The sequence below is a fragment of the Solanum tuberosum genome, unplaced genomic scaffold (assembly GCF_000226075.1).
Source record: "Solanum tuberosum cultivar DM 1-3 516 R44 unplaced genomic scaffold, SolTub_3.0 scf00046, whole genome shotgun sequence".
NCBI classification, from domain to species: domain Eukaryota; kingdom Viridiplantae; phylum Streptophyta; class Magnoliopsida; order Solanales; family Solanaceae; genus Solanum; species Solanum tuberosum.
In genome coordinates, this window is record NW_006238971.1 from 1,361,379 (window position 1) to 1,377,179 (window position 15,801).

At 34.0% G+C, this 15,801-nt stretch overlaps 1 long non-coding RNA gene across 1 annotated transcript; it reads right to left on the reverse strand.

Annotated features, from left to right (window-relative positions):
- Window positions 1-12,106: 12,106 nt before the first annotated feature.
- On the reverse strand, window positions 12,107-15,218 carry LOC102590163 (uncharacterized). Its single transcript, XR_366987.2, has 4 exons — window positions 15,127-15,218; window positions 14,625-15,037; window positions 14,482-14,512; window positions 12,107-12,134 (listed from the first exon to the last, which is right to left on the reverse strand). It is a non-coding gene; the product is annotated as an uncharacterized lncRNA (long non-coding RNA).
- Between the last annotated feature and the right edge of the window lie 583 nt (window positions 15,219-15,801).

Genomic DNA, 15,801 nt, shown 5'->3' on the forward strand with positions numbered 1-15,801 from the left:
TATATACTAGTAAGGATAGGCCTGGGCATTGCCCGGACCCAACATGAAAAAAGTATTATTGTAAACAACATGTTATATCGTGCAGGTACTGTTTTTGATTTATAATCTACGTGTAGTAGTGGCAATTTTGTATGACATTGTTTTCCATAGAAGGTTTGCAAGGATTGTTAAAATATTAGCGTCAGACAAACCTCTTTTGGCGATAATTAATGTTGTTGGATCATGTTGTTCAGTGGTTATAGTTGATGTTGAACCAAATAAGCAATTAGCTCAATTGATATATGCAGTATTTTTGTAAACTAAAGTTGAAAGCAATATTTTGATGAAAACAAACCAATTCTAATACAGAGAAGTGACCAGGTATATTATTTCCTTTGTTGGAGACCGCCGTAGGGTGGTTGGTGTAAGGTGTATCAACTAGTGTAGAAGAGAAATTCTATTAAACATGAAAAATGCATCTGTATGTAAAATCATAAATAAGATATATTCTGAATAGTAAATGTTCGTTAGTACGGATGCAGTAATGTATGCAATCACTATCCATAGAATGTTTAATATCATTGTTAAGATAGCCCTCACTAGGAGAACACTCAGCTACTTCCAGCCACTTCTATATAAAGAATAGGTATGCAATATTTTCTTACAAGAGAATTATATATAGTATTCACAATTGAGTTTTAAATTGAATATTATAATTTTCAATTGAGTACCATATTTTTTAATTGAATACTATAATTTTGGATTGAATAATGCATATTTTAATTGAATATTGGAGTTATTGTAGTTTCAAATTGAATATTTGTGCTATGTATGGATTGAATATTGTAATTTTGAATTAAAGATTATAATGTTTCTATTTCTAAATTGAAAACTATAATTTTGAATTGAATACTGCATGTTTTAATTACTATTATTAGCATATATTGTGAAAAGAGGGTGAAATGATCTTTTGACATCATTTGAGTTCCGAATTTCATTAGTAATAACGATTCAAAATATCACACATTGATTAATAAAAGAGAGAATCAACAACGAAAAGAAAAACTGATTCATTTGTAATCCTTCCCTTTTTCAAACGGAATGAACAAAGATAGAATCGGGTTGATTCTCAAAAATAGAGTCTATTGGCTTTCTTAGAATTTGGATATGTTATTTTAGGGTCAATTTACTCGGAATAGGTTAAATAGTTTTGGTTTTTTTCTCATCAATATTTAATTGAATTCAAGACATGTTTTTTTACAAATACAAGACCAAATGGTGCATTATATGAACTGACATGTTGACCATATGAATCAAATATTATATTTATGATTGCTCCCCAAAACAACATAGTCATCAATTGGGTGGAGGTTAAAGATCATCCAATGCAAAGCGGTCCTGTTTCATCATGGCACCTCCCCCCCTCCCCAAGTACCCTCAGTCTTAGAGGGATAGCGGGACCAAAAAACTTTTTTTTTGTTTTGCATCCATAGACCCTTATCGCCTTCTTAAACAAGCCCTTGAACCTCTATTTTCATATGTTTTTTAAGACAATAAAAAAAAAAATAATATTAAAAAGATATCAAGATTAAGACACTTAGCAAAAGAATATTATAATAAAATCTTTAAAATAAATTACTCACCTACTATACTACCACCTACCACACTACCACTTCTATGAATTCTTCAACTACCAGTTCCGCACCGAAATATTAACTTTAGAAAAAAGTGGGATTTAACTCAAAATAAACATAATTCATTTTGACAACCCATTACAACATGTTTCCACACATTTACTTTGACTTCTTTGATGTCTCTCAAAGATCAAAGTTCGCTTGATGAGTGCAAATGAGAAAGCTGTAGCAAGAAAATCAATAATCTTTTTTTTTCTTCTACTTAAGGTTAAGGTGTTCCACTCGATCAACACAAATGTTCAAAACTTAGCCGATCATTAGAGAAGTTTATTACATTGGGCTTCATTGATGGGCTAGAATTATCCCAAATGATCAAAATAGCCCAACTTGTTGAGATTTTAACTCATCCAACTTTAGTCTACTATCCACCATTTCTTGCACTTCTTTTCTTGTCGGATTGTTTTGTAGAACTGATTTGAATGATAACATATCCATTTTCGTATTATTGAAATCTATAAACACAGAACGAAAATGGTTATGAATTTTATTTAAGAAGATTATGGGGAGATGTTTGCAATTTTACCTTTTGAAAAATGTGTTATACTCAAACTCTTAAACTCGTTCCGAAATTGTTGTGATTTTGTTTCCTCAATAACTTCTTCCTAAATTTTAGTACAATTTAGTTTTCGAAATAACTTTTCCCTAATTAAAACATACATGATATTACTTTCTCTTACCTGCATTAAATATAAAAATACAAAATAAACTTAATTTAATATTAATTAATTCAGATCTGTTACCACTCGTAAATAATCTGTTATATTATAAATTATTAATTAATAGATGTATAGGACGTAATATATGCTCATAAATATATATGTAGATTAATTATTCCTTTAACAAATAATTGCCAACCTTTCCTATTCCCCAAACCTTTTCCATCCATAGATTGAGCTTCCCCTCCATAATTTATCTATCATTGCAATCTATGATTACTTCCATATCCTTCATTTTCTTCACATTTACTGTTAAGAAGACTTTGATTTGCTTAAGGATTGTTTTAGTAGTTAACTTTGATTTGGTCAAGGACTGTTACAGAAAGTCTTATATGTTTGGGTTGTTACACATTTTTATCTTAAACTAATTAGCGTTATTATTGGTCTGTTTTTTATTGCTTCTTGTTGACTGGAAGGCTATATTAAGCCAAGAGTAATCTCAATAAAGCATCACTTAAAATATCATTTGTTATTTTTTCCTTTCAGCTATTGTTGTTGTGTAACTTTATAATTGGTATCAGAGCCCCCACTGGGTTTGTAGAAAACGAAGTCACAATCTTCGAGTGATCAAATACGAGAATAAGTGAGGACAAGACTCTGACAAAGATCCCTCACTTAGACGGTTACTATGACCACTAGAGTGAACTGATGGAAAATCTTCTTAGAGCAAAAGGTCTATGGAGCTTGGTGGAAATTGGTTTTGCAGAGCTAATAGAAGGGACGAGTCTGACTGACGCACAACAGGCACAACTCGATGATGCTAGAATCAAAGATCACCAAGTCAAACATTATTTGTTTCAGGCAATTGATCGAGCTGTTTTTGAACAAATCTTGAACCGTCGCACAACCAAGATTGTTTGGGAGTCAATGAAGCAGAAGTTTGGAGGAAATTTGAAGGTGAAAAAATCACTGCTAAATTCTCTAAGAAGAGAGTTTGAAGTTTTAGCAATGAAGAGGGATGGAACTATCACCAAATATTTCGCAAGAGTAATGATGGTCTCAATTAAGATGAGGAGCAATGGAGAAGATATGTCTGACAGGAAAATTGTTGAAAAAGTTCTTCAAACTCTAACAAACAAATTCACATATGTTGTAGTAACCATCAAAGAATCAAAAGATATTAACAACATGTCCATCGATGAATTACAGTAGTGCATGAACAAAAATTCCACCAACAAAGCAATGATGATGAGGATCGTGTTTTGAAAGTAGAAGGTCGTACAGGAACCAGTAATAGAGGTAGAGCACCCTATCGAGGAAGGGGATGAGGAAGAGGAAGAACAACTTTCAACAAAGCAACTGTTGAATGTTATAAATGTCATGACTTAGGACATTTTCAATATGAATGTCCAAAGTTGTATAAGGAAGAAAATTATGCAGAATTAGAAGAAGAAGATGAATTGTTGTTAATGGTCTATACAGAACTACATGAAGCAAGGAGAAGCGATGTGTTGTTCTTGGATTCTGGATGCGCAAATCATATGTGTGGAAATCGAGATTTGTTTTCAAGCTTGGACACAACTTTTTCCCACACTGTCAAGCTTGGATATAATACAAGAAAAAAGGTTACTGGAAAGGGAACTGTCAAATTATTCTTGCAGGGAATTTGTTATTCCGTTGGTGATGTATATTTGGTCCCTGAACTCACAAATAATCTTTTGAGCATTGGACAACTTCAAGAAGAAGGATCAGTTGTACTCTTTAAAGATGGTGCGTGCAGTGTCTGTCATCCACAAAGAGGAAAGACGACATAATCCATTATGAGCGCAAATCATATGTTTATTCTACTTGCTGAGCCCTCATCCACAAATATTGAAGCAAGATGTCTCCAAATCAACAATACAAATCAGTCGACTCTATGGCACTACCGCTATGGCCATCTCGGTTACAAAGGCCTACATAGCTTGAAATACAAAAACATAGTGAAAGGTTTGCCACAAATTGTAGCACCAAGCACCACTTGCGAGGCATGCATGAAAGGCCAGCAACGTCGGACTCCAATTTCTAAAAGGATTCAGTGGAGAGCAACTGGAAAATTGGCTCTAGTTCATGCTGATCTTTGTGGTCCTATTACACCAGCTTCAAGCAGTCAGAAGAGGTACCTATTGTTCTTTATAAATGATTTTTCTAGGAAAGCATGAAGTTATTTTCTTTTAGAAAAATTAGAAACATTCAATCACTTTAAATGTTTCAAAATACTTGTGGAAAAAGAAATTGGATTGCATATTACATGTTTAAGTACAGATAGAGGAGGAGAATCCAATTCTGCAGAATTCAATGATTTTTGTAAAAAAAATGGAGTGAGGAGACAATTGACCACTACCTACACTCCACAACAAAATGGAGTGGATGAACGCAAGAATCATACAATAATGAACTTGGTAAGACCTATGTTGATATACAAGAAAGTACCCAAGATTTTCTGGCCAGAGGTAGTTAGGTGGACAATTCACGTCTTGAATCGATCCCCTACCCTAGCTGTAAAGGATATGACTCCAGAAGAGGCATGGAGCGGAGAGAAACCATCAGTTGATTATTTTCGAGTGTTCGAAAGCGTGGGACATTTCATATTCCAGATGCTAGGAGAACCAAACTTGAAGATAAAAGTGTAAGTTGCATTCTATTCGGGGTAAGCGGTGAATCAAAAGGGTACAAAATGTTTGATCCAGTTAACGAAAGAATTATAGTTAGACGTGACGTAATTTTTGAAGAAGATCGTATGTGGGATTGGAATGCAAGTTCTCGTGGAGAGCAACTAATGGAATTAGATTGGGGAGACAAAATTGAAGAAGAGAACATAGCTCAAGAAGGAGAAATCATAGAAGCCAAAATCAACGACCAAGTAGTAAGGGAGAGCAGAAATCGGTGTCCACCTGTGTGGTCATCAAATTATACTTTTGGCAAAGGACTGTTTGAAGATGATGAAGCAAACATGGCTTCTTTTAATGATATCTGATCCTACCAGCTTTGAGGAACCTGTCAAAAGCCCAAAGTGAAGGTTGGCCATGGATGAGGAAATCAAACCTGGCGCTTGATGGAACTACTTGTTGATGCAAAGAAAATAGGAGTAAAATGGATTTATAAAACGAAGCTCAATGAGCTTGGTGAAATTGACAAATACAAAGCAAGATTGGTGGTTTAAGGCTATACTCAAGAAAGATTGGTGGTTAAAGGCTATACTCAAGAACATGGGATTGACTATACTGAAATTTTTGCACATGTGGCCAGAATGGATACCGTGAGAATGATTATAGCTTTTGCGGCTCAAAGGGGTTGGAAACTATATCACTTAGATGTCAAATAAGCTTTTCTATATGGGGAGTTGAAGGAAGATGTTTTTATAGAACAACCAAAAGGTTATGAGAAAAGGGGAAATGAGCAACTAGTGTATAAGATACAAAATGCCCTCTATGGACTCAAACAGGGATCTAGAGCTTGGTTTAGTCGAATAGAGTCTTATTTCAATAAGGAAGGCTTCGAAAGCAGCTCCAGTGAGCAGACACTCTTTGTCAAAAGAAAGGGAGGTAAACTTCTCATTGTGAGTATTTATGTCGATGACCTTTTATTTACTGGTGATGATGAAGAGTTGTTGGCTGATTTTAAATGTTCCATGAAAAAGGAGTTTGAAATGACAGACTTAGGGCATATGTGGTTTTTTCTTGAAATTGAGGTTATACAAAGTCCTGATGGTGTGTTCATATGCCGAAAGAGGTATGCAACTGAAGTTTAAAGTCGGTTTGGAATGGAAAATTACAATTCAGTTTGTAATCCTATTGTTCCAGGACAAAAGATTGGAAAACATTAAGATGGCATAAAAGTGGATGCAACTCAATACAAGCAGATAGTGGGAAGTGTGATGTATGTCACAGCCACTCGTCCTGATCTCATGTTTGTTGTTAGTCTTATTAGTCGTTTCATGGCATGTCCAACGCAACAACACTTCGCAGCAGCAAAAATGATATTAAGGTACTTAAAAGGTACTGTGAACTATGGTGTGTTTTATAAAAGGGGAGGAGCTAGTGAGCTGCTTGGATTCACAGACAGTGACTATGCTGGCAACATGGAAGATAGCAAGAGTACTTCAAGCTATGCATTTATAATGAGTGGAGGAGTAGTACCATGGTCATCCCGAAAGCAACCTATTGTCACCCTGTCAACTACAGAGGCTTAGTTTATCGCAGCTGCTGCATGTGCTTGTCAATCTATTTGAATAAGGAGGATCCTAAAAGAAATTGGTCGTTTCCAGTCAGATGGTACAGAGTTAATGTGTGATAATGCTTCAACTATTAAATTGTCCAAAAATCCAGTTTTACATGGTCGTTAAAAGAACATAAGGGTAAGATTTCATTTCCTAAGGGATCTTGCTAGAGAAGGAGCTGTTAATTTGCTGTTTGTGGCACTCGAGATCAACTTGCAGACCTGCTTACAAAACCTCTCAAAGTGGAAGCATTTCAGAAACTGCGTGAAGAGCTTGGCATGTGCACCAGTTCAAATTTGAAATAATTCTTGACAAGAGGAATAAGTTCAAGGGAGGGATTGTTAAAAAGACTTTGATTTGCTTAAGGATTGTTTTAGTAGTTAACTTTGATTTGGTCAAGGACTGTTACAGAAAGTCCTTTTTGTTTGGGTTGTTAGACGTTTTTAGCTAAAACTAATTAGCATTATTAGTGGTCTGTTTATTTTCGCTTCTTGTTGACTGGAAGGCTATATTAAGCCAAGAGTAATCTCAATAAAGCATCACTTAAAATCTCAATTGTTAGTTTTTCCTTTCAGCTGTTGTTGTTGTGTAACTTTACATTTACAACTAATAGTACATTCATGTCCTTCATTTTCCTCACTAAATTTGGAATTATGAACTTAGATCGTTCACTAACAGCACCATCCCTGCTACAAAATATTTACACCTCTCTAATCCATAATATGGGCAAGACCAAAATATTCTATCCGAATTATTATCGGACCAATAAGTTTTCAAAGAGAGCAACAAATTATGAAAGCATTGCACTTCATTATTAAATTTTGTATCATCTTTTTCAAAACAAATGCTATTCAAATCCATTTACCTCTTCCATGGTTAATCGTAATTAAAAAAATCAGAAATCGGAAGCCCTAATTAATAATGGAACAAACAAGACAAACAAAGCAATAAAAAATTAAAGAGAATAATTTGTTAAAGCTTACCTCTTTCAGCTACAATGGATATTTTTGTTTGAGTGAATAATGGCTATGGGGAAGAAGAATTAGGTAAAGAGGTGAAAAGAAAAAGATCTAAATTATTGAATATTATTACGAAAAAAGAATATTATAAAATATATTTCACCTTTATTGATAGATGATAGTTAATGATAGGCTCATAAATTATTTTTTTCTTTCTCCACACATCTGCCGTATGTGTATTCACTCACTAATCTAGTTGGACACAAATATACCATTAAAATACATTATTAAATAGTGCAGAGAGGTAATAGGACCCGCCCAAACTGTGTAATTCTTACATCAATTTTTGTCAAAGTTTAGGTATATTCAGACCATTTTCCCTTATATTAATGGATTCCGCGTAATGTTTTCTTAGTTCCTTGTTTCAGTTCTTACTTCCTCTTTTACCCTTGTAGAGAGTTATTCAAAGTGACCTGTCTTGGTGGGATAAGACGGGTGCCATCAAACCTTATTTTTGGATCGTGAAAATAACTGCCCAATCATCCTTGTCCTTTTTCTTGATAGGATAAGGCACATAACACACTTCAATTGCTTGCATCACAAGAATTAAACATTCATATTTTTTTATAATGAAGATGGTGGTTAATATTAACCAATTTATATTGACTATGCTTTTAACACCAACATCCATAGTCAGATAAAATCATTCATATTTTAATGATACAATTTTCTATAATGGTTCTTCGCAGTATTCCACTTATATAATCTCTTTTATATATGCATAACAATCACCAAAATTTGGATTTGATTTGATTTCTCATTGTTGATCTTGCACCACCATCACATTTCGTGTAAAATTTGTATCCATAAACAAAATATAGTATCCCTCATTGATTAGGAATATTTTTATTCTCTTTATATTGAATTATTTACGGAAAAGAGTAAAAAAAAATGTCTTTAATTAAGCTATGTGAAATTGAATAAAAATGTCATTCGTTAATGGTTTGGCCCAAAAATGCCCCTATTGTTACTTTTTAGACAAAAATATTCTTTTACTAATAAATATATTATTTCTTTTATTTTTAGGTACATTATTTTTCTAATAAAATATTATTTTTGAAGAACATTTTTCATATATATTTTTCTTTTAAAATCCCTTTAACGAAAAGTGGAAAGTAATCTTTTTTCTTCGTAATATCTTTTTATCAATTTAAATAGAATTACCCTATATAGTTTTTAAATGATAATATAGGTCATATATATAACTATCATAGTAACCTTTGTCATTATTTTTTATTCAAATAATGATTAAAAAATTTCTAGTAAAATAAAAATATTTTTATTTTTTATTTTTTACGAATTGAAGTATAATAAATATTTACTAATATATTCCTAGATGTTAAAGTTAATATGAACAAATGGTCAACAATAACTCCATCAATGATGTTTTGAAGATATATTATTTTTAATCTAACGCAAAGTAATCAATTTTTGTGTTTTATGACATTCTGATTGTTGTATCTTAACTTTGACACCAAGGATTATATTAGCAAATTCTTAAAAGGATGAACTTATCACAAAATAGACTCATGTCTTATGGTGGAAGGTATATATTTAATAGCACATGTCCTACAATATATTCCTATGTATTTGCTTTAAGCTATGAACCCCCTATTATGTGTGTTAGATAAACTTCATAAGGTTTTTGCTAAGTTCTTCTAGGGTGATGCCACTACTTCAAAGAATAAACCGAGTGTCATTGAACAATGTGTGTTATCCAAAAGAAAAAGGGGGGAGAGGACTCAGATCATTACATGATGAATCCAAAGCACTTTTTGCTAAGCTTTGGTAAAATTTTAGAACAACCACTTCATTTTTGTGGAACAAGTATTGCAAGTAGTTCTACCCAACTATAGCAGTAGGATGGGGTGCATCACACATGTGGAGGAAGATGACAGTAGTAAGAGAAGATGTGGAGCACAACATTTATTGGCAGTTGATTGCTGGACAAAACAAGGGGCTATGTATTATGCAAAAGGTGATACTGTCATTGAGGAGGAATTAGAAGTGAAGGATTTCATCACAGGAGGAGGCTGGGATGACCATAAGTTGCTTGAAGTATCAAAAGAAATGGTGGAATATATTATGGAGAGTATAAAGCCTCATAGAAATGTTCATCAAAATGATATTCCTTAGAGGATGGGCAATACCTAAGGAAATTTCACTAATAAATCAACATGAAAGCTAATGAGAAAAAACAACAAATTAGAGAAGATTATGGATATATTTAGGCCAAGGGGCTTTCTTTTAAGGTGAATGTTAAAATAAACACGTCCACTGGTGATCACTGGACTAGGTCCCTCGACAAAATAATGGTACAGAAAATAAACAACTCAAAGTAAATCAGGCACAATGATTTTACGTGGAAGCCCCCTTGCACAGGGGAGGTGAAAACCATGACCTATACTCATAGGATTTAAACCCAAACTCCATTTCACTCAGAGCACAACTTCATATTACAACTTCTTCTAACCTAGGAATTAAACTTTTAATCCCTTTCCCCTTACTGTAGATACTCTACTACGAAGGAAACTAAGCAATAACTCTATTGCCCACTAAACCAACTAACTCTAGTTGATCTAGACTTCAAGAATCCAACAAAGGCTAACTCAAGTCATCAACTCAGATATCAAAGATAGCAGCATAAACAAGCAGCGACTCTGCTGCACCCATACATAAAATAACTCTAGTTGACACTCCTAGGAAACTCTACCCAAGAGAACATCAAAACAATGATGTAAAGAGGCTTTACTAAAACATAGATAATTAGACTAACTAACTCTTGTTAGTCCGAATCAACCCAAAGACTTAGACAACCAACCGATCTACTATCCTTTATAAATTAGGAGCGGATTTACAATATAAGGACACAAGACAAAAAACTCAAAATGCAATAAAGACGCTTCAACACTCCATCAGTTCCCGTGTTGAGCATGAGCAGTGCTCTTCCTTAAAGAAGACTTTTTCTTTGTGAGCTTATGAATTTTTAGAATTCAAAAATTTGTTTGCCAAAACTTGAGTTGTATCCATGGAGAAGAGACTATTATCAAATGGACACAAAACCATGGGACCAAGCCATTGGTTGAGCCTGTTGCTGTGAAAAGATATGCACGAACCACAACTGAGTTGGTAGTTGTGCCAGCTTTTAGAGAGTTGTATTTTTGTCTTTTTCACGTACACGGTATTTTCTCGATCAGGTCCCTTGTTAGATTCAATAGTTTGTTAAATTATCAAAACTTTAAGAAGCTCCAAAATAACAATTTCCCCTTTTTTGTGATCACAAACTTATTCGACTTCCCTTGGTTGATCCGGAAGTTTGTTAAATCATCAAAACTTTAAATCAGCTCCAAAATAACATTTTCTCCTTTTTTGGTGATGAAAAACTTATTCAACTTTTCCCCTTTCATCACCTCCCCATAACGGCATGACCAGGTCCTCTTCAAGTAACTACATTGATCTCACTCTTCAAGTAACTAACATTGATCTCACTCTTCAAGTAACTAACATTGATCGCATACCTTAACAATTTTCCCCATTTTATAATCATAAAAAAGAGTTAAAGAACTAAACTAATTTGACAAAAATGTAGTTCAAGCAAATTCATGGCCACTTGGGCAACACCAGGCATGCGTAAAAATGAATAAAGTAATGAGACAAGTCAGTAGAAACGAGGCCTTTTTCATTCATAAACAAAACACGAGCAATCAAAACATTGCAAATATGATTACCAATGAGAACTAGGACAATACCCACTAAGTTTCAATAAAAGAGGAGGAATGGGGACTGACCCAGGAATTTAGGAAGACAAGGGGAGTTTAGGAGCAAAGGATTGAAAGAGTAAGGTTAGTAGCGCATCTTCCTAAACATGACTTTTCAGAAGCCTCTCTTGAATTTCAACATTCTTTGTTGCTAAGGCGTCATTCAGGGATGCCAGTTCTTTTCGACCTAGTCCCTCTGATTGTGCTTTTCATAAGCTGAGCCTTTAGGCAAGCGATCTCAGTATCCTTGTTAGTAAGAGAAATTGGCATAGCTTTCAACTCATGCTTGAGCTGATAATGTTCCACCACTGGTTTAGACATATTACTTTTGTTCCCTTGTCTTCCCTTCCACATATTTTCCCTCCCTCGAAGATGATGACTCTTCGGGACATCATTCAAAGATTCAAGCATCTAGAAGGCGAGCCTATCCATGAAACTTGGCTATGATTCAAAAAGTTAGTGCTTCAATGCCCAACCCATGGCCTGCCTGATAACGTGTTGTTGCAGTATTTTTATCGGAGTCTGGATTCGGTAAATAAGGGTGTTGCTGACCAACTCTCTCCGGGAGGTTTGATGTAACAACCTTATGTGATAGCTGCTCAGCTCTTGGATGAGATGGCTACCATAAACAAGGCGTGGTATACTCGTGAAGACTAGGTCTCCCCTCTTATGTTCAAGTTAACTAAGGAACAAATAGAGAAGGACCAAGAGAGGGACCAAAACATGGCCAAGATCATGACACAACTTGATTCAATTCTCACCTTTTATACCTGTGTAAAAGAGAGAAAAGAAATTCATAAGAGTTAATAAAAAGTAGAATATGTAACACAATATGATTTTTCATATGTTGTAATGTTCTGTTTTATGACCACTGCAAAAATAAATCATATAGAATGTGAAGCTATATATTAGCTATACATTTGCTACGATAAAACTCTCTATTTGTTTCAGGGATTAGACAACATATTTTAACTATATGACATGTTTGAGCTTCTAAACTCACTGCTCATAATTCAAAGAATGAAAATTTTTATTCTTCTATCTTGCAATAAGATAGACATTTTTGCTGATAACTTTTTGTCTAAACTTGTCGACTACCACATTATCTGGTAATTAACTAGTTGACTTTGCCTTCACAAAGTAACACACCTCCAAGACAACTCTATGGAGTAATATCAACTTTAACAATAACAAGAATCTAAGGGGAAAGTGTGACAACACCGGAGCATACAATAGCCCAAAATGAAGGAAAACGTGACAACTTTAAAGGGGATCACTGATTGTATGATATGGAATGCAGATGCAGTGGCAAAGTATCTATGGAATATAGCCAACATGCTGATAACCTTTGAGTAAAATGGGTGAAAAGTGTGTGTATAAAGGGGACTGATTGGTGGCAATATACACCTAGCAAGACAGTTGTTGGTAATAGATACTGTGAAAATGGATGGCTCAAGGCATTAGGGAAATAGTGAACTGCACCAGTGAAACTAGTCTGCTCAAACATGTTGTCATAGTAATCTTACTCTTTTTCAGAGAGCCACATTGAAAGGGCAATCAAAGCATCAGGGAGATCCTCAACGCCTTTTATTAAGGACAAACTTAACACAAATTGGAACAAATTTAGCTTCAGTATCTCCTTGTACTTGCTGGTTAAGATCATACTGAATTTTCATACCTAAGCCCCTATCTAACAAGGTGGTCTACGATCATTAAATCACTAGAAACAGGAGCAAGCTCTATGTTACCGCTAAACGATAAACCTAGGGGTAAAGTCTCCAAACAAGTCGTAACTTTTCAACAACAGATGACAAAAACATACTGTTTCAAATCAAAGGTGGGCAGACTAGGATGAAGTTTAATGTAAAGTTGTTCCAAACAAATTCATGAGATAGTTTATTGATCTTGTTTTCTTTTTCATATCATCTGCTTTAAATTTGCTGTGCAGACTTGATGGGATAGAAAAATATATAATGTCTATCAATTATCATACAATAGATCTTTCACTTTGCTGGATCTTTTATCCAGAGAAATGTAATTAGTCCTATCAAATTTTAAAAATCAAGAATGACTTCAGCAGAAGAAAAGTTCTTAGGATAAGCTCATTTTACCATAAATTTCAAACTCTTCAAAAAGTAAAGTTCTTGCTATGACACTCGAACTCTTCAAAAATGTTTGATCCTCCAAAAGTAGTGCATTTTTGGAAGATTCGATACATCTGTAATAACAGTTCTAGAGATTCTGAGTAACATAGGTTCTCAATATATGATCATCTTACCATAAATTCATTCACCACCATTTGGTATTTACTATTTGTACCCATCTTTCAAACAAAACTAGTATGTTTTATCTTTCTACACTAAAACTACACATGTCATATGAGTTTTAAGTATTTTTCATGTGAGGTTTGAATTAAACCATTTAGCACCAACGGTATTACAACATTAACAAAGATTAACACACAAATTTATTCTATTCTAAATTCTAATCACGATTTTGCTTGCAACAGCTATACTGAATTATATATCTAGCACTACTAATCATACATCTAAAGGACTACTGCACTACTAGTAGAGTACAAAAGTATTCCAATAAGCATATGAACAACTTCCTGCCAATTCTATGGCTAAGATATTAGAAACCTTTTGGAATATCTCCCAACTGTAAAAATGTTGGTTCTATGTGCTACTGATTTCCCTAAGAATACAAAGCTTTGCTATTAAGAATTAAGGAAAACCAAACTATATCATCACTAAATGACCAGATACACCCAAAGCAAGGAGTAAGAGACTGAGAAGGATAAGAATTGCAGCTCTACAATATTGATATTCTATTTCCATGGTCTGAAAATCTATAAAGTAGTGTAAAAAGGAGGAATCTTCTCTTTATCTTTACTTAGCTACTTGCAATGTTTCCCCTCTATAAGGTATCATAGCCTCTTCTACACTATGTCCAGTGAGATTAGGACGCACCTAGGGCATAAAGTATATGGCATGTTCACTACTAACTTTTTTTCTTGAGCTAAGGTATTAACGTATTAATATAATATAAATAAAATAATTGATATAAACTATAACTTTTGAAACTAGACTTTACGTTGGTGAAATAAAAATATACCTAAAGTTGGCATTCTCATGGAGCTCCTTCTCTGTTGCATCATAAAAGAAAGTATGCAAAGTTAGACACTAAATGCTACATATTTATATATTTCATAAAAAAAGTAAGCAAAAATTATCACATAAGTTTGTGTTACTTCTAACCTGTTAGAAGGCGATGAGCGAGCAAAACACTGCATTTTCCTTAACATTTCCTCTTGGCGTGCCACAATAGTATTCAATTGAGAGTTTAATGCTTCTATTTGAGATTGTTGATCTTGTATTTGAGACTGCTGGTCTTGTATCTGAGTCTGCTGGTTTTCTACCACAGTTTCAGCAGCATTTAATCGATTCTGTAAATTATTTTGGGCACTAGCAGCTTTCTGTTTCGCTTTTCTGAGGGAGTCCTCTAACTCTGCCGTTTTCCTTTATGTAGCTCTTGTAGTATTAGGTTTTGGACCATAACCAAGTCCTCTTATGTACCCCGACTTTGTACCAAGTACGGTATCCACAATTTCATCAGTAGTCATGGAAGCCTCTCCCGAAGTATATAGATCTTGCAAATCTTTCATGTTGTTCTGCATAAAAATATAAATACTATTTAAAGGAAAAGACACAACTTCAAAAGAACATTAATCGAACAAACGCATTGGATAACCATCCTTACATAGTGAGTCTCAGCCTCTAAAGATGACCATCCTTTCTTACTCTTATAATGACTATGCTTGTAGAACTCGATTCTGTCAAGCTCTACTTTTTCAGGTTCATTTTTACCCCTGTGAAATAAGAAAAACAATTGAAATAGTACTGAAGTTTTATTAGTAAAAAAAATAAAAACAATATAACTTACAAGTTCAGCACGAGCCGCTGCAAATGCTTTTGATCCCATGAAATGATTAGATTTAAGCTTAGTTCGATTGACCTTGTTTATGTCGCATCGTTTCTACAAAGAAAATATAAATATCATAACTTTAATAATAACGAGAATAACATGAATTTAAGTTACCTTATGTTTTGGATTGATCCACATGTCACAAAGTCTATTCCAATTTTCTGGGGTCAACTCTGGCACTTCAATTTTACGAGCTTTTTCTTCTGAGCGTGCACTTTCAAACAATTGTTTTAACTTGTAGCGCCATTGTCGGCTTCTGTTTTTCAGAATATCCTCACACCTATCTTTCACGTAATGCTCGTCCAAATTAATCTCAAACCTCTCGTAATTATTTGTTTTTGAAGAAACATACAAAACGATCAAAATCCCTTTCATATTAAAATAATAATCATCAACGCTACTAACATACTAATTAGCTTCAAAGTAAAGTTTCCTTAGAAAGGCATAGAT